Here is an 18,306-nt window from a genome sequence, read left to right as displayed (position 1 = left end):
ACAACTTTGGCCTCCCCCCTTTTGTTTTTTCAACAGAAGTTTTTTGGGGGGGTCGGTATTTTTTGTTAAACCCTCTGGCAACCCTAGTCCTGAGAATAACTTTTCCTACAACAGTGATAGCTTGTTTTTTATTGTTGTTGGAGATTTTTTGTTCGGTTTAGTTTCTTTTGTGACTGGAGGGAGATGGAAAAGAGAAGGTATAAAAATCCCTGTTAAAATATACTATATAGCTGGAGGGCATGTGAAGAACTTAAATAAGATCCCAGATATTCACATCCATTGTTATTTTGAACAGGGAGAGATGTATATAGGAACACTGAGGATTACATTGTTGCTGGGTTGTTGTTATTATTTATTAAATGGCACCTAGCTGGAGAAAGTTGAAAACAATGGGAGCATTGCAAAAAAGAGAGCTCTCATTATGGTGTAACAATTCAAAAAATCGTACAAAGCTTAAAATAATCACCATAGTGCAAGTTAACAATTTGCATAACCAAATAAAAATAACTGTATCTCATTTTTACTGCAAATATCTTAATTTTGAACGAAATTGTCTGTACGAGAGAAGGTCAAAATATATTTTGAATGATAATCTCAGAAAGTAACCATACAAAACTGGTAAGATATTTAAATATCTTGGGCCAGATCATCAGTTGGTGAAAGTCAGTAGTGTTCAATGGACTCTGGCTCCTGATTGGTAAAAACAAACTTACAATTACTTGACAAAATTTAGGGTGTCATTGTAAAAAAATTTTTTTCTTCTGCTTAAGGAATGGAATGTGTAATAGTCTGAAGTACAGTTGAAAAGGTTTGTTTGTATTCCCTGGCTAAGTCCATCATCTAGCAAAGTGGCTAAAATATAATATCTATATTGATGCATTGTAGTCCCTAAACATAACAAACAAAAAAGGTTCATTTGTTGTCTGAGAATAGAGTGTCTTGGCCATGTTTTTCTGGAAGAAGGTCAATGTGGAGAGGAAAATCTAGTCCTGGGGGAATTCTGCACCAAAAAATTATACATTCTGCATATAATATTTTAAAATTCTGCAAAGTGCTACATGTTTTTGTCAAAATAACACAGTATAATCATACCAGTTTCAGTTATTTTTGGTCATTTATTTCAAAATACCAATCAGCAAGTATGGCTGTAACAACACAGACAACAAAAAGATTTGGGAAATATGTTTTGAAAGATAGACTTTACTGAGCATATTAATTCAGAACTCTGAGCAATAATTCATTTAAACTACAGTATAGAATCACATTTCCTGTACTCTTCAGAAACAGTGCAAAGGGTTGAGGGAGTCAGGAGTAATGGCAGAGCTGAGGGTGAGGGAATAATTGCTGAGAAGGGGCCTGGATGTAAACTTGAAGGGTTGTTGAGTATGGGTGGGAAAAGTATGGAATATATTTTTGAGGGGGGAGCAAGAAGGGACTGTTAGGGAGCATCCCCCATACAGATTCTGGATGACTCTTAACCTCTCCCATGTAGTTAGGCACATCTTCTCCTGGCCTCATGTGTCTGTGCCCCACTCAGCCATCCTCTTTCCTTACATGGCTTTATACCTTATCAGCCAGCCCCCGTCATCATCTCCTGTGTCCCCATGTGTCCCTTTTCTCCCACTCAACTATTACCCTCTCCTTGTAGCTCTGTACGCCCTCCCTCTCTAGCCATATATTCCTGAACTTTCCTCTTCGCTGTGGCCCAGTATCTCTATTCCCATATTTCCTTGCCCTAGTCCAGGGGTCTCCAAACTACGGCCCGCGGGCCGCATCCAGCCCGCGAGGCCCTCTCATCCGGCCCATGGAGACCTTTTTGTCTACGGAAAAAAAAATTACGGAAATTTACGTGTATCCTGCCAAGATCAGCCGCCGCTTACGTGGATGTTATGTTTTTACCGAATTAAAATAGAGGCACGCAGTAGTGCGTTGTTTTCCAACCGATCATTACATTGCAAAACCTTATTCGATGCTTACTTTTTCTATGTCCATTCACAGTCAATGAGATGATATAATGCCATCTAGTGGCGGAGTTTTTAAATGGTTTGCTGCTGGTTCAAGACTTATTTTGATCACAGTTTGCCAGTTGCGGTTGACTGTTGCGATGAGGAGGTGTTGGTGTCAATTAGCGTCTGATTTCGAAACATGTTGCACTCTATTTTATTTAGTGATAATTTCCTTCGCGTAATTACTTATCAGCAACAACATCCATGTTTTGATTGTTTTTTATTTGGACCTCAAGTGTGTAGTCGGCCCCCAAACTGCTGTTTGATAGTTAATGCGGCCCTCGGGCTGAAAAGTTTGGAGACCCCTGCCCTAGTCTGTCCTTACGAGCCCCTGTGTGAGCCCCCAGCTGTCCCATGCTGTTTCCCCATATCTCCTGTCTCCTGAGGTGAACCAACAGACACAGTGAAGAGGGCAGGCTCTTCCTCTGTTCTGTCATAATTGGGGCTGTTCAGGAGTGGCTATTTTGTTGTAGTGCCACACCACCCTCTGGGTATCAAAATGCAGGACCTCAGCACCTTTTCAGCAGAAGCTTTTTTCTGAAAAGAAAAAAAAGTGTGCAGCACAAGAAATATGCATGTGTGAAGTGGTGCAGAAATCCCCCAGGATAAATACATATAGCCATATAATTATAAAACAGATCTACTGGAATATTTAAATGTTACTTAAATTTCAGTAGATAGTATATCAAGTACTATATACAAATCATTGTATGAATGAAACTTTAGTTTGTCTGATTTTGCTGATGCTTTTTGTGTAGCCTAAGAAATCGAGGCATATATCTAGATGAGTTGATGTACCTTCTGGAAGACCTCTGTACCCTCTGGGGCATGCATATCAATGGTTCAAACGAGCTAATTCAGGGATCTTCTATGGACTCTGTTATACAGGCATTTAAATTAGATCTCAGTGACTCCTTCTGATTTTACAATACATGTCACTTTAAGAGCAAAGTATGTCAGAGATGTAATGATGGTCATGTCCAGCACAGGAAATCTCTAGTAGGGAAAAAAAAGTATCCCTTTACTCCACCCTGATGTTTTCAGGATATATGGGAGAATTTCTCCTGTCCCTGATATGCAGTAGTCTGGAAGATATTGTCTGTTATAATTTACAACCGAAATAACTTCATTTGTAAAGGATTGGATTTAAGATTCATATGGTACATAGTGAGGGTCTCAATAGACTGAAGGTGTGTGGGCAATGGAGGCAGAGTAGAAGCCGGTGATAGAACCAGAAATGCAGATTTCCTAACTTATTCGCCATGAGAATTACCAAAAGGATTGGAAAATAAGCTCCATAGTGAGAAAATCAATCTATGTATTTTAACACATTACTCTATTGCCTGGATTACAACACTGATGGGTTTAAATTAATCATAGAAACATAGAACTGGAAGGAACCTCGAGGGTTCATCAAGTCCCATCTTCTGTAGTCATGGCAGGGCCAAGCACCTTGCAGACCATCCCTTAGTAATGTCTCTGCCAACTGTCTTCAGTTGTATTTCCTTTTAGACTTACTTCCCTTGGGATCTTACTTACAAACTACCCGAGTTTGCTAAAATCTGCCTTCTTACAATCAGTCCTCTTTATTTTGCTGGTTTTTCCCCTACCATTTCTTACAATTATGAACTGTATCATTTCAGGAATACTTTCACACAAGCTGCCTTCCATTTTCAAATTCTCAACAACTTCTTCCCTGTTTTTAAAATCTAATCTAGAACAGCCTCCCTCATAGTAACTTCCTCCACCTTCTGAAGTATTTCTACACCAATACTTACCTGTAGGCTTTGGTTACCTGCTCCTGTAGAACCTAGTTTAAAGCCCTCCTCAATAGTTTAGCCAGTCTGGATTAAAATACTTTCTTCCCCTTCTTCAGTCATGGATCCCATCTCTGCTTAGCAGTACTTCTTCCTGGAACAGCATCCTGTGACCAAGGAAGCTAAAGCCCTCCTGGTGACACCATCTTTACAGCTAGGCATTCACATCCAGGCTGTATCTGTCTCTGCCTGAGCCCCTACCCATGACCAGAAGGATTGAAGAGAACACCACTTGTGCTCCAAACTCCTTCACCTTTACTTCCAAAGCCCTCTAGTCACTTCTGATCTGCCAAGACTCATATTGTCCTTGCAGTCATTAATGCCCATATGGATGAGTAGCATGGGGTAGTAGTCAGAAGGTCAGATGATCCTCCACAATCCCTCCAAAATGCTAATTTGTAGGCCATTAACTCCGGCTTCACTAATTGTTGTACTATATTTGACCACGTGAATCTTGTCTTATGTTAAAATTCTCAAGTGGGGGATATCTCTCTCTCCCCTTAGTGATCTCTCTCTCCCCTAATGTAATGTAATGCATGATTTCATATTCAGGACAATATTTGTTTGATATTCTGTCTAAATTTTCCTTTAAGTTTTCATCTTTATCTTTTTACTTTCCTAAAACCCTTGGGCTAATGAAGATATTTCTCTTTTCACCGTAGTACTTAAACCCTTGAAATATATGAAGATGGTTATTGTATCTATGTATTGCATCCCTCTTACTATTGTTTACCCAGGTTTTACAAGTTTACTTACTTTTTCCTCAAAAAAACTATCTTTCCAGAGACATTTTGGTGGTATTTACATTTTCTCTAATCTTCCAATTTGTTATAATTAATTTGTACTGTGGTAGCACCCAGAGGCCCCAAACATAGACCAAGACCCGAGTGTGATAGCTAGGTGGCATACAAAGTCATTATAGAAAGATATCCTCTTCCTGAAGGAGCTTGCAATCTAAGTATAATATGAAGTACGACAGACAAATACCATTAATTAGTGAATATAGCCCTCGGGTTGTCCACGTTTTTCCCTACCACGCGCCCCCCCATGGGGTATATATGTCCACGTGTTATGCAATTTGATTTTTACTCATATTACCGGTATCACGTTGTAGTAATAGTTTTGAAGGCTCGTTTCCGCACATTGGCTATTTCTCTGTGCAAGAACCCACTTCGCCAGGTTGTTTCTAGATTTGGCCACTTGGCTTTCTTTCTTCAGCGTGCACTTTTGCGAGGATTTAATTTCTCAATATCCGCTTCTTCTTTTCTCCACTCGCGAACAGACTTTTCATTAATGGAAAATTTTCTGCCTGCTACTCTATTGCCATTTTCTTTTGCATATTTAACAACAGATAGTTTAAAATTGGCTGTATATAATTTGCTCTTAGGCATCTTTAAAAATATTTTCTTGGACTACATTTGTTATAACCTGAAAAAGTTTTAAAAGTTTGTGGTTAGTGTAGGTCTTATATACCGGTAGTAGGGTAGTGCTTATTGATTTTATAGCTCAGTGGCCTTAGCCATGGTTCATTACCGGTATACCAAGATCCAGTATTATTGGGTTGTATGATGTCGTAATCTTCAACGTTTATACATGGCAAGTGGCAATCACATCAAAGACCACCAGATTCTTTTATGAAGGCGGCAGAAGTCTCCTTCAATACGATAGTTGACGACTTTGTTCTGTGATAATATGTTAATTGACTGGCAAAATTATACTGGTTTTGCCTTTTGTGCAAGCAATAGCTGTACTGGTGAATGCCGACAACTTCAAAATTGGGATGACTACGGGACCGTAGACAATTTAGGGTTTCAATGGTATCATAAACAGAAAGGATGATTCACCATACCCTACTATTCTATGCTATGTTTATACCTAATGAAAAGAAGCCAACACAGATTTTGGTCATTTATTGTTCTTTACGAAAACCTGCAGGTTATGTACGTCCATCAGTATTCTAATATATTTTTACATACAACAGAAAAACTCCGGGTAATACATGAGTGCATGTTATACTTGGACGCGTGCTATATTCGCTAATTTATGGTAGAATAAACATATGCAATAAAAGAAGCATCTTTCAAGTACTGACTTGCTCTGAACTAAGCAGAATATTCCAAGGGCACTCTCTTCACGTCAGTAGGAAGAAAAGGTGGAGTATCATGTGTTGCTTCGTGATGAGATGCCTAGGAACATGAAGCCACATGTTTTTTGTGTTTTGATATCCCTTTCGAACTCATATCTGATTTGCTGTTTACAGTCAAATTTGTGTCTGTTTGGTCATTAATATTCTCCCATTTTTCCATCTCAGTGAATCTGGATTTCAAATAATTTTTTTCTGAGTTGTGGGTCATTTTATGTTCTGCTCATATTTCTTTGTCTTGCTATGCATGTATGTCTAATCTCTTTAAGTTCTTTTATATTATTTCTATGATTCCATTCAATGTTCTCAAAATTTCCCAGTTTAGTAACATCGACACATTTTGGTAACATGGTCTTAAACTCCTTTTCCAGATCGTTAATGGAGTTAAATAATACTAACACTGAACTGGATGACTAACTAGTGAACTCCTCCCTCCAAATTTGATACACTGCCATTTATCTTTATTCTTTAGTCAGATTTTGATCCATGTGACAGTGCTGATATCCATGAAATTTGAATTAATTTTGTGAGTGAGATCTTGAAAAAAGATTTCAATATCTCAGGCACTTTTGAGTAGTCATCAGTTTAATCCTCATCATGTAATTAATTTCTCGGCAGCACTCAAGTATGTTTTACTATGATGATTTTTTTCACATTCTCAAGTCAGTTACTCCTTATTGGCAAAACACACATTCACAGTAGGCTCTCCTTTGGTTACATTCTCTGGTTCTTGGAATGCAGTTTTCTTCATCAGCATTTCTCAAATTGTGCTCATTGAGGAAACTCCAGGAGGTCCACAGATCCTGCTGATCAACTCCTCCGCCTCTCTCCCTCCTACTCTGGTTCCCTCTCTCTCTTCCCATGCCAAAGCTTCCTAACTGTCCTGGCTGCACACGGCTCCAGTTCCCTGCACTCCTCAGATGCACGGAGCTCCACGTGCTGCCCCAACCAAGTGCCAGCTCTGCATCTCCCATTGGCTGGGAAGTGTGACCAATGGAAGCTATGGGGGGGCAGTACCTGTGGGTGTGAGAGTAGCAGGTGGCGTCTCCTTGGCAGCCCAGGTACCTATGGGCTGTAGGGAGCTGGTGGCCACTTCTGCAAGCCATGGTAATTGCTTCTGAACTCCAAACTCCTTTCTGCATCCCAACCCTCTGCCTCAGCCTAGAGCCCCCTCCTGTACCCAAATTGTCTCCCAGAACTCACAACTCCCACAACCTGTACCAGCCCGGAGTCTCCTCCCATTCCTCAAACCTGATATCCCTAGTCCCACCCCAAAGTCTGCACCCTCAGCTGGAACCTTCACATTCCTCCCACATCCCAACCTTTCCTGCCTTAGTACCCCTCCCACACACAAACCCCTCATCCCTGGACCTAACCCATAGCCCATACACCCATCTGAAACCTGAACCCCACTCTCACATCCAATTCCCCTGTCCCAGTGAAAGTGAGTGATAGAAGGAAAGGGGTGGAGTGAGTGGAAGCAGTGCTTTTTTTTGTGATGGTACTGCCCAGTACACAGTATCAGCACCTCCAGTCAGAGCTCACCTGGAAAGAACAGAGAGTACCAGCACCTCAGTAATGAAAATGGCCGACAGTTGGCTGGGTCTTAAAGAGTACCAGCACCTTTTTTTTTAAACAAAAAAAGCACTGAGTGGAGGTGAAGCCTCAGAGAAGGGGCTGGCCCCCCCCCCCCCAAATATTATAAATCAGAAGGAGGTCCTCGGATTCCTTAAGTTTCAGAACTGCTGTTCTACATAATTGAGGAACTTTTTATTGAGATTTTTTTTCTTGTTGTTATCCAACAGAGACTGGGTGGTTGAAAGTTTTCCATGAATATGGTGTTTTCTGGTTTTAAGAACCTTGAGAGTTAGTCAAGGATTTTTCCCCCCTCTCACTTAGTTCTATTGACTGCTGTCAACTCTCACAATACAATCATCATTGTTTTTAATTTCTTGTATCCTTACTCAAAATGCAGTGTCACTTATTTCTTATTATTTTATTAAGGATTTATACATTCACTAGAAGATTTGCCTAGAATTGTGCAGGTCTTTAACTCAGTTAATTTTTGTTTTTCACTTTGCTTTTCTTCTTTTTATCATTATACAGTATAACTGTCCCTGCTTTCCATCCCGCATCTCCTGCTGCCCCCATATGATCACTATATAGCAGAACATTCTCTTTCCATTTTCTGAGAAACAATCCCATTCCAGGCATATCTCATTGTCCTGGCAAAACCAAGCCATTATCTGTCTATTAGTTATGATAATAGGAAGCTGCATATCGAATTTGATGGTTGTAGCTCTTACAGGAGGAGTTCTTGAACGGACAGATAGGCTTTCTTGCTCACAGGCACACAAACTCAAATATATAGTAGATTTTCAAATTATATCTTCCTTGCAATGTAAGTATAGTATTTTTGACAGATAATGTTGCTGAATCAAATTCTTTTTACATAGTATAAAGACATAAAAGGAGATGTAACCACTGATCAAGACAGTGTCTGATTTGGTGATGAAGTCACTGCAGCTGACTATCGTGGATGACTTTAGCATCAGAAAAAAACCAGCAAATGGTCTGGTAGCACTTTATAGACTAACGAAACATGTAGATGGTATCATGAGCTTTTGTTTTTTCTGTAACAGACTAACTCGACTGCCCCCTGAAGCTCTTTAGCATCAGTGTATATGATGACTAGATTAGCTCTGTATCAGAGGGTTGGCCGTGTTAGTCTGAATCTGCAAAAGTGATGGGGAGTCCTGTGGCACCTTACAGACTAACAGATTTATTGGCGCATAAGCTTTCGTGGGCAAAGACCCACTTTGTCAGACGCATGTAGTGGAAATTCCAGAGGCAGGTATAAATATACAGGCATAAGAAAAGAGTACCAATCAAAAGTAAGGCTAGAGATAATGAGATCAATTTAGTCAGGGAGGATGAGGCCCATTTCTAGCAGTTGATGTGGAGGTGTGAACACTAACAGAAGAGAAACTGCTTTTGTAGTTGGCTAGCCAATCACAGTCTTTGTTTAATCCTAAACTGATGGTGTCAAATTTGCAGATGAACTGTAAATGAACTGCTGAGCTACAGCATCTGATGAAGTGAGTCTTTGCCCACAAAAGCTTATGCTCTAGTAGATCTGTTAGTCTATAAGGTGCCACAGGACTCTTTGTCACTTTTGTTGGTTAGCTCTGGATCCCATGGCTGCCATGCAATCTACTAGATTTTTGGCTCCATGCATAAAGCTGGCCACACACTGCAACATATTTTTGTGCAGGATGAGAGGAGTGTGTTGTTGCAGACAGTTATTTTATCCATCATTAGATGTTTCATTGCTCACCATTTCTCGTATGTGGGCAGTGGACCTGTTTTAATGGTCCTTTGGGGATTAAAGTGAATAGCTGGGTTCAGGAACATGGAGATTGCTGCTCTGTCCTTGGATCCTATTAATGGTTTGGTAGTAATTGCCATGTGTATTCCATGATTCCATTACCTTCTCATTGTGATAGAATCAGCCTTTTCTGTATCGTTTGCCTATCCTTTGAAAAAAGGTGGTGTTCAGATTTAGAGATTTCCTTTAAAAAGATGCTTCTAAAAAGCTTTCTTCTAGTTTTACATCATTAATGCCTCTATCATTTCTACACCTGGGAGTTTTCTGGTTGGTGAGCATCATGATGAATTCAGGCCATCTTCCTTGGTATAGAGAGTCAAGAATGTTTTTCAATAGGGGTTTTTCTCATACTTTGAAAATACATTATCTCTGATCTGAATCTGGGGGCAACTTCTCTGCCACCAACTCTCTGTTATGAATCATAGAATCATAGAACCATAGAGCTGGAAGAGACTTCAGAAGGTCATCAATTCTAGCCCCCTGCTCTAGGCAGGACCAATCCCAACTAAATCAATCCAGCCAAGGCTTTGTCAAGCCGAGACTTAAATACCTCTAGGAATGGAGACTCCACTACTTCCCTAGGTAACCCATTCCAGTGCTTCACCACTCTCCTAGTGAAATAGTTTTCCCTAATAACCTGGACCTCTCCCACCACAACTTGAGACCATTGCTCCTTGTTCTGCCATCTGTCACTACTGAGAACAGCCTTTCTCCAGCCTCTTTGGAACTTCAAATCCCCCCTCACTCTTCACTTCTGCAGACAAAACAGACCTAAGTCCCTCAGCCTCTCCTCATAGGTCATATGCTCCAGCCCCCTAATCGTTTTGGTTGCCCTCCACTGGACCCTCTCCAATGCGTCCACATCCTTTTTGTATTGGGGGGCCCAGAACTGGACACAGTACTCCAGATGTGGCCTCACCAAAGCCAAATAAAGGGGAATAATCACATCTCTGGATCTGCTGGTAATGCTCCTCTAATACAACCTAATATGCCATTTGCCTTCTTTGCTACAAGGGCACACTGTTGACTCATATCCAGCTTCTCATCCACTGTAACCTCCAGGACCTTTTCTGCAGAACTACTACTTAGCTGGTTGATCCCCAGCCTGTAACAATGCTTGGAATTCTTCCATCCCAAGTGCAGGACTCTGTACTTGTCCTTGTTGAACCTCATCAGATTTCTTGTGGCCCAGTCCTCCAATTTGTCCAAGTCACTCTGGACCCTATCTCTGCCCTCAAGCGTGTCTACCGCTCCCCCAGCTTAGTGTCATCTGCAAACTTGCTGAGGGTGCAATCCATCCTCTCATTCAGGTTATTAATAAAGATATTGAACAAAACCAGTCCTAGAACTGAACCTTGGGCCACTCCGCTAGAAACCGACTGCCATCCTGACATTGAGCCGTTGATCACTACCCGCTGGGCCCAGCCTTCTAGCTATCTTTCTATACATCTTACCATCCATTTATCCAATCCACATTCCCTTAACTTACTGGCAAGAATATTGTGGGAGACCATATCAAAAACCTTGCTAAACTCAAGGTATATCACATCCACAGACTTTCCCATGTCCACCGAGCCAGTTACCTCATCATAGCAGCTAATCAGATTGGTCAGGAACGATTTGCCCTTTGTGAATACATGCTGACTATTCCTGATTACTTTCCTCTCTTCCAAGTGCCTCAAAATGGATTCCTTAAGGATCCCTTCCATGATTTTTCCAGGAACCGAGGTAAGACTGGCCGACCTATAGTTCCCTGGATCGTTGTTCTTCCCTTTTTTGAAGATGGGCACTACATTTGCCTTTTTCCAATCATCCGTGATCTCTCCCGATCTCCATGACTTTTCAGAGATAATGGCCAAAGTCTCCTCGATGACATTTGCCAACTGTCTCAGTACTCTCGGATGCATTAAGTCCGGACCCATGGATTTGTGTACGTTTAGCTTTTCTAAATAGTTCTTAATCTGTTCTTTACCTACCAAGGACTGTCCATCTTCATCCCATCTGTCGTCACTTAGCACATTAGTCTGGGAGCCGACCTTGTCCGTGAATACAGAGGCAAAGAAAGCATTGAGTACTTCAGCTTTCCCCACATCATCTGTCACTAGATTACCTCCTTCTTCCAGTAGGGGCCCCACACCCTCCCTGATCACCTTCTTCTTGTTGACATGCCTGTAGAAACCTTTCTTGTTATCCTTCATATCCTTTGCCAGTCACAATTCCAATTGCGCTTTCGCCTTCCTGATAGCCCCCCCAGCATTCTCGAGCTATACATTTATACCTCTCCCTGGTCATTTGTCCAAATTTCCATTTTTTGTAAGCATCCTTTTTGTGCTTAAGTTCACCAAGGATTTCCCCTGTAAGCCAACCCGGTCTCCTACCATGTTTGCCTCTCTTGCTACCCATCAGGATGGTTTCTTTCTGTGTCTTCAGTAAGACTTCTTTAAAATACTGCCAGCTGTCCTGGACTCCTTTCCCCTTCATGTTAGCATCCCAGGGGATTCTGCTCATCAGATCTCTGAGGGAGTCAAAATCTGCTTTTCTAAAGTTCAAGGTGTGTATTTTACTACTCTCTTTTCTTCCTTTGGTCAGTATCCTGAAATCTACCATCTCATGATCACCGCTTCCGAGGTTATCACCCACCTCTATTTCCCCTATTAGTTCTCCCTCTTTGTGAGCAGAAGGTCAAGCTGCGCACGGTCCCTGGTCAGATCCTTCAGCACTTGTACCAAGAAGTTATCCCCAACATTCTCCAAAAACTTCCTGGATTGCCTGTGTACTGCCGTATTGGTTTCCCAACAGATGTCAGGGTGATTAAAGTCCCCCACGAGAACCAGGGCCTGCAATCTGGAAGCTTCTCTCAGTTGTCCGAAGAAAGCCTCATCTACCTCATCCACCTGATTCGGTGGCCTATAGTAGACACCAACCACCACATCACTGCTGCTGTTTGCACCTCTAAACGTAACCCATAGACTCTCAACAGGTTTTTCTCTCTATATATACTGGAGTTCAGAGCAATCATAGCACTCTCTTATGTATAGTGCAACTCCTCCTTCTCCCCTGCTTGTTCTTCCTGAACAGTCTATACCCTTCCATGACAGCGCTTCAGTCATACGAGTCATCCCACCAAGTCTCTGTTATCCCAATTAAATCATATTTCTTGGACTGGACCAGGGCCTCCAGTTCTTCCTGTTTGTTGCCCAGGCTTCTCGCATTAGTGTACAAACACCTCAGATCGCCCTATCTTCTCCATTCGAATCAGGGGTCCCCCTTTCTTGCTCGTTCTTCTTTGCGTTTCTTTCTGGTATCTGACTTTCCCACTCCCCTCAGGGTTTTGGTCACCGTCCCCCGACGAACCTAGTTTAAAGCCCTCCTCACTAGGTTTGCAAGCCTGCCCATGAAGATGCTCCTTTCTCTCTTGGTTAGGTGGATCCCATCTCTTCCTAACAATCCTTGTGTCTGGAACAGAGTCCCATGGTCGAAGAAACCAAAGCCCTCTCTGCAACACCACCTGCGCAACCATGTATTTACTTCCTCAATTCGACAATCCCTGCCCAGTCCTTTCCCTTCAACAGAGAGGATGGATGAGAACACCACTAAAAGTCCTTTTGGAGTTTTGGTTTGCCATCTGTTGTTTAAATCCATGTCTTTCTTGACTGATATAATCTAGTGGGGGAAATGGTGGCACCTGGAAGCTGTCAGTCCCAGCTTCCTAGAGGATAAGTTGCCAGTACTTCTACCTAGCAGTCATTTTACTCATATAAGATCTTATGCTGATCTCCCCAATTATTTTCTGTCTCTACTCTTCAGCTTTTGTAGTTGAGGTAAGTCAATATTTGCAATACATAGGGAATTTGTTCTCTTGATTTCTTCCAGACTGGTTTTAGGCCTGAGTATGGCTTGGCAACCATTAGTGATTGCTGTCTACTAGGCAATGGCCAAACATCATTTGTCAATGGTGATACTCTGACATGTCCTTTGCCTTTCATGCTGTTGCCTTTACAATTGTAGGGTTTTGGTAGGAGAAAATGTAAACAGAAAGCTATAGTGATTGAACTTCTCTGACTATGGTTTGATGGTATCTGCTAAAATTTTAGCTGATCTCAATGAAATCCTGATATTTTTGTAACATCACAGCGTGCTTCTTCTTTCACAAGAGGTGCCCTATGACTCCAGGTTCTCCTTAGGGCGGGAGGAGGAAGGTATATAATATAAAAAAAATCATTTTGCAGAATTAATGTATTTTTAGAAAAAAGATTTAAGATGAAACTTTTTTAATTTTTCTTTTATAACAAGTGAACAGCTAATTTAAACTGAAGATAGAGTCTGTTTTGTTAACAGAAAAGATGTTAGCGGGGCTATGCTGAGAAAGAGTTGGACTCACTTTAGTATAATCTTCTACATACCTGATGATATAGCAATAAACCACATAAAACTAATGCTCATCCAAGGATTTAATGCTCTTTCTTCTGAGATATTGTAGTGTTATCTCACATTAATGTAGTGGAGTAGCTGGAAAGTTCTTACAAAAATGGCAAGTCTCCCACTGTCAGTGAATAACGGTCTTTGAAATTCACATCAATTTTCCGTTAAATCCCTGCTATTTTTGTGTTACACAGAAACTCTGAAATTTGAATAGTTGTGGCAAAATATGTAGCTGAAAAACATGTAATATGTTATCTCATGGTATTGCCACTACTTACACATTTATTTAAAGATCATAAGAACCTATTGCAATAGTATCCTTAGAGAATGGATAATACCACACAACTTTACTCCAGGTTCACTACTTTACTCTTTGGTACATTGTTGTACTGCACATTATGTCAACTATGCACAGTGTTTCATATGTAGGCTAAAGTTTATTGCCAGATGGCATGAATGAGGCATATAAACATTTTATGGACAACAGATGCAGAGAAATGAAGGAATTTGTCTAATTCATCATAGACTTATTGTGCTAAGAGATGCAAACTTTGATATTTCCTTTCTATTAACTGCTGTTGGACTATCAGAATATTACTTCAGAAATTCAGCTGGAATGTAATACTATTACTCTGCATTTGTATACCCTGACATTCAAACTGTTTGAGATAAAGCACTGCAAAAGGTTGAAAATGTTGTCTGTAGATATTAAGGGCATGCTAATGGAAGGCCAAGTTGCTTTTAAAAGGTGTCTCAGTGAGTCAATTGAAGTTTCAAAAAATAGAATACTTGTTTCCTGTTTCCCAGTCCTATGTTTCATCACTAGGCCATAACTATCCATTTTATATATGTGTACAAACTTTTTTGACACATATGTATTTTGTAATTACAAATCTAATCACCAAAATTAGAGGTATATCAATTGTTGATTTTCCTTCAAGATGGCCTTCTCAGAAATAATTCCTCCCATTATTAGGATTTTAAAATACTAATATGGGACCTAATACTCCATACAGTTATATTAGTGTCACCTGAGAGTAACCTTCTTGAAGTCCACAGAGTTACAACAGTGTAACTGAGTCGAGAATCAGGCCCATTGTACAAATACACTGTATCACATTGTCTTCAGTTCTGCCAGAGTTTAGTTTTAAAATTGTATACCAATTTTTATAATGCTTTTCTCATTTAAACAAAGGTTTGTTTTGGGAAAACAGAGGTTGCTTGAGGAAGAGACTAAAATGGAAAAAAATAAACTAACTCATTTTTATATGAAAATATTGATTATAGCAACCAGACATATGAAACAATGTTGTGGTCAATCCCTTCACAAGCTGTAATAATGTTTTTAAAATCCCACATGAGCATAAATGTTTAGTTGAAGAAGTATTTTACAGTGTTATTGTGGCTAAAGATTTCATACAAATTTTGTAAAAACAAACAAGAGTGAAATTGGATAAACCTCTGCTCTGAAATTATTTTTTTTAAAGTTTATTGGTTAGTGACAGCTTATTTTATTAAGTAAGCAGATACCATATGTGATATTAAGCAAATCATTCCATGATTTGATAGTTGCCTGTTAGTGAGACATCCTGCAATGTAACTATGTCTGAAGTTATTTACTGTTTTTCCTCTGCCAAGTTGTGATTGTTTAGTCTGCTAACACTTGTACTAAAGGTTTTTCTGGGCACGAGTTAGCAGTTGTTTTCAAAGCAAATACTAAATCTAAGAAGACATTCCTTTAAAAAAAAATTCCTGTTCTGGCAGAAAGAACTTGATTTGTGTTCTTGTGCAGTGTTCTTTTAGTGTGTCTAGTGTGGCTGTTGAAATCTATACTTTATATGATCTCATTGTACTGCCTGCATTTCATTAATGACTGACTCTGTTTAGGGCTTGGGGAGTGAAATATTTTTCAAATGACACTACCCAATATGAATACAGTGCACCAGCTGCAAAAACCACAGACCATCTGATTTTGTGGCTTTTGAGGGTGTGAAAAGTTCAATTGCTTATAGTAAGGCTTCTATATCTATATGTTATACCATATGGAGACAGAACTACTGTAGACTTTTTAAAAAGTTAAAAATATGTTATTCTTGATAGTATTGTTTCAAGTAAAGATGAGTAATATATTTTATACTGGATGATTTACCTGGTGTTGCTTGGGTCCTTAACTCAATTTTTTTTTCTTAATTTAAATCATTGCTCTGGGGTGGAGCTGGGATGAGGGCTTCAATATACAGGCTGCCCCAGGGAGAGAGGAGTACCCCAGCCCTCTCTTATGCAGCAGCTTGGGGCCAGGTAAGAAGCATCTGTTCCTGGATGCTGCAGCTCTAGGGGCAAAGCTGGGGGAGTGGTACATGTTCCCTGGTTGGGGAATAGACAGACACACGGACGGACGGACAGACAAACTCTCTCAAATATACAGTATGTAAGCGGGGAAATGGCCCCTTTATTGTGGGGAACTTTCCTGGTTTCTATACTACTCTGGTGAAATGGACCAGCAAAAGGATCTGAGTCCCCGCTCCCACTTCTTTTACCCAAAGGCCTCCCTGGCCCTGAGGGCTCCCCTTCCACTCTGAGTAGCAGAGTCCTCGAAATCCCAACAAGGCTGGGCCCAGGTTTTCTGGGACTTAATCCCTGACCTTATAGTCACTTGGGGTAGGGACTAGGGTGTCCCCCCTCCAGGGTGCTCTCTGCACACTGCATGCTTTCTTGACCCAGTGATCATTTCATACAGTTCAAAGCAAATACAATTTATTAAATAACAACTGATTAAAAAGAAAAGAATAAGGAGAAACGAGAAAGGTTAAATGAGAACACACAGTCCTGCTCTGTAGCATGGGGACATCACAAACAGCATTCTGCAGGGTGTAAGGACAGTTCACAGTCTGTTCCTTATAGGTCCCAGGGCTCTTTCTCAGGCCCTGGCTGTGCTGCTGGGGGGCTGCAGGTTGGACACGCTTGCTCTGGCAGTGACCACATGGCCTCAGGCTCTAGGTGGCAGGACCCTTCTCCCAGTTGGAGTTACAATCCCTCTCCAAGTCTGGCCTGCAGGGCCACTTGGCTGGTGGCGTGTCCCTGCCCAGAGCCTCTTCCCCCCCCTTTGCTGGTCTCAGTTGCTTACCACACCCTGCTGCAGACTATGCTGCTTTGCCAGACTCCAGCTCCTTGTGTTGCTTCTCTGACCCCTTTGGCTCTCTCGTCACTGCAGGTCTGCTGCTCAGCTCCTTGGGCTGTGTGTGTGGCTGTGTCACTGCAGGTCTGCCCCCTCAGCGCAGCTTACACTCCTTGGTCTGCGTGTGCCTGGCTCTGACACTACAGGTCTATCTCTCCACACAGCTTGCTTTTTCTGCTGTTCTCAGCTCTCTCTCCTTTTCTAACAGAGACCCAGAAATTCCAGCTCACACGGAGGACGGGACCTGGCCTTCTAATTCTCTCACTGATCTGTCCAACCTGTCAATTAGGCTGAGCTGGAGTGTTGGCCTCTTCCCATTGTCCCTGGGGTCTGTCAGTCTCAGGGTCCTGATTTCTCATGGACCCTTCCCCTTTTGGTACTGGGAACTGGCCAACCAAAAACTCCCACTGAGTTTTAGTTAGGGGCTAACAGTCCCCTTACAAGTAGATAGCTGTCCCTTTCTCCATCCTTGCCTCCTGCTACTCCAATGGAGTTATAGCTGTCCCAGTCCAAACTCATTTGTTTTCTGGCCCGTTAGTTCCCCCCTGTGGTCATTATACCATATAACTGTCCCAGCTTTCCATCCTATATCACTTGCTGCCCCCATGTGTCATGTAACAAAGCACTCCCTTTCTGTTTTATGAGCAACAATCCCATTCCAGGCATATTCCATTTTCCTGGCACAACTAAACCATTATCTTGCTTTAAGTTATGATAAGAAGAAGCTGCATACCAAATTTAGTGGTCATAGCTCTTACTATTTAGGAGGAGTTATTGAACAGACACACACTCACAGACAGACAATTCTCTCAAATACATAGCAGATTTGCTTAGAATTCATTTTGAAGTACTGATGAATTAATTTTGCCATATGGTTTAAAATTTATATTACACTAGATTTAATAGTACACAAGTTGTTTCTTTTTCAGATGTCATATGCATTAAGATCTTTATATAAAGTGTAAAATAAGAAAATGTCTCTGCCTAGTTAGTATTTAATACATGTAAGACATTTAAAAGTGATGGTTTTATGACATGGTTAATTTAACTTCTGCCTCTTGGAACACTCACTTAGTAAACTGAGTCTTGGTGCTGGCATTCTGGAAGAGGGTCAGGAGTTATAGAATCATAGAATCATAGAATAATAGGACTGGAAGGGACCTCGAGAGGTCATCGAGTCCAGCCCCCCGCCCTCAAGGCAGGATCAAGCTCCGTCTACACCATCCCTGACAGATGTCTATCTAACCTGTTCTTAAATATCTCCAGAGAGGGAGATTCCACCACCTCCCTTGGCAATTTATTCCAATATTTGACCACCCTGACAGTTAGGAATTTTTTCCTAATGTCCAATCTAA

At 41.1% G+C, this 18,306-nt stretch overlaps 1 protein-coding gene across 6 annotated transcripts in view; it reads left to right on the top strand.

The window, feature by feature from the left end:
• The window catches only part of FOXP2 (forkhead box P2), a 669,323-nt gene that overhangs the window by 283,821 nt on the left and 367,196 nt on the right, over positions 1 to 18,306 (top strand). The gene's annotated exons all lie outside the window — the stretch shown is intronic.

This window comes from Pelodiscus sinensis, chromosome 1, assembly GCF_049634645.1.
Source record: "Pelodiscus sinensis isolate JC-2024 chromosome 1, ASM4963464v1, whole genome shotgun sequence".
In the NCBI taxonomy this organism is placed as follows: domain Eukaryota; kingdom Metazoa; phylum Chordata; order Testudines; family Trionychidae; genus Pelodiscus; species Pelodiscus sinensis.
The sequence above is the reverse complement of the archived record's forward strand: the minus strand, read 5'-3'. Positions and strand labels throughout refer to the sequence as shown.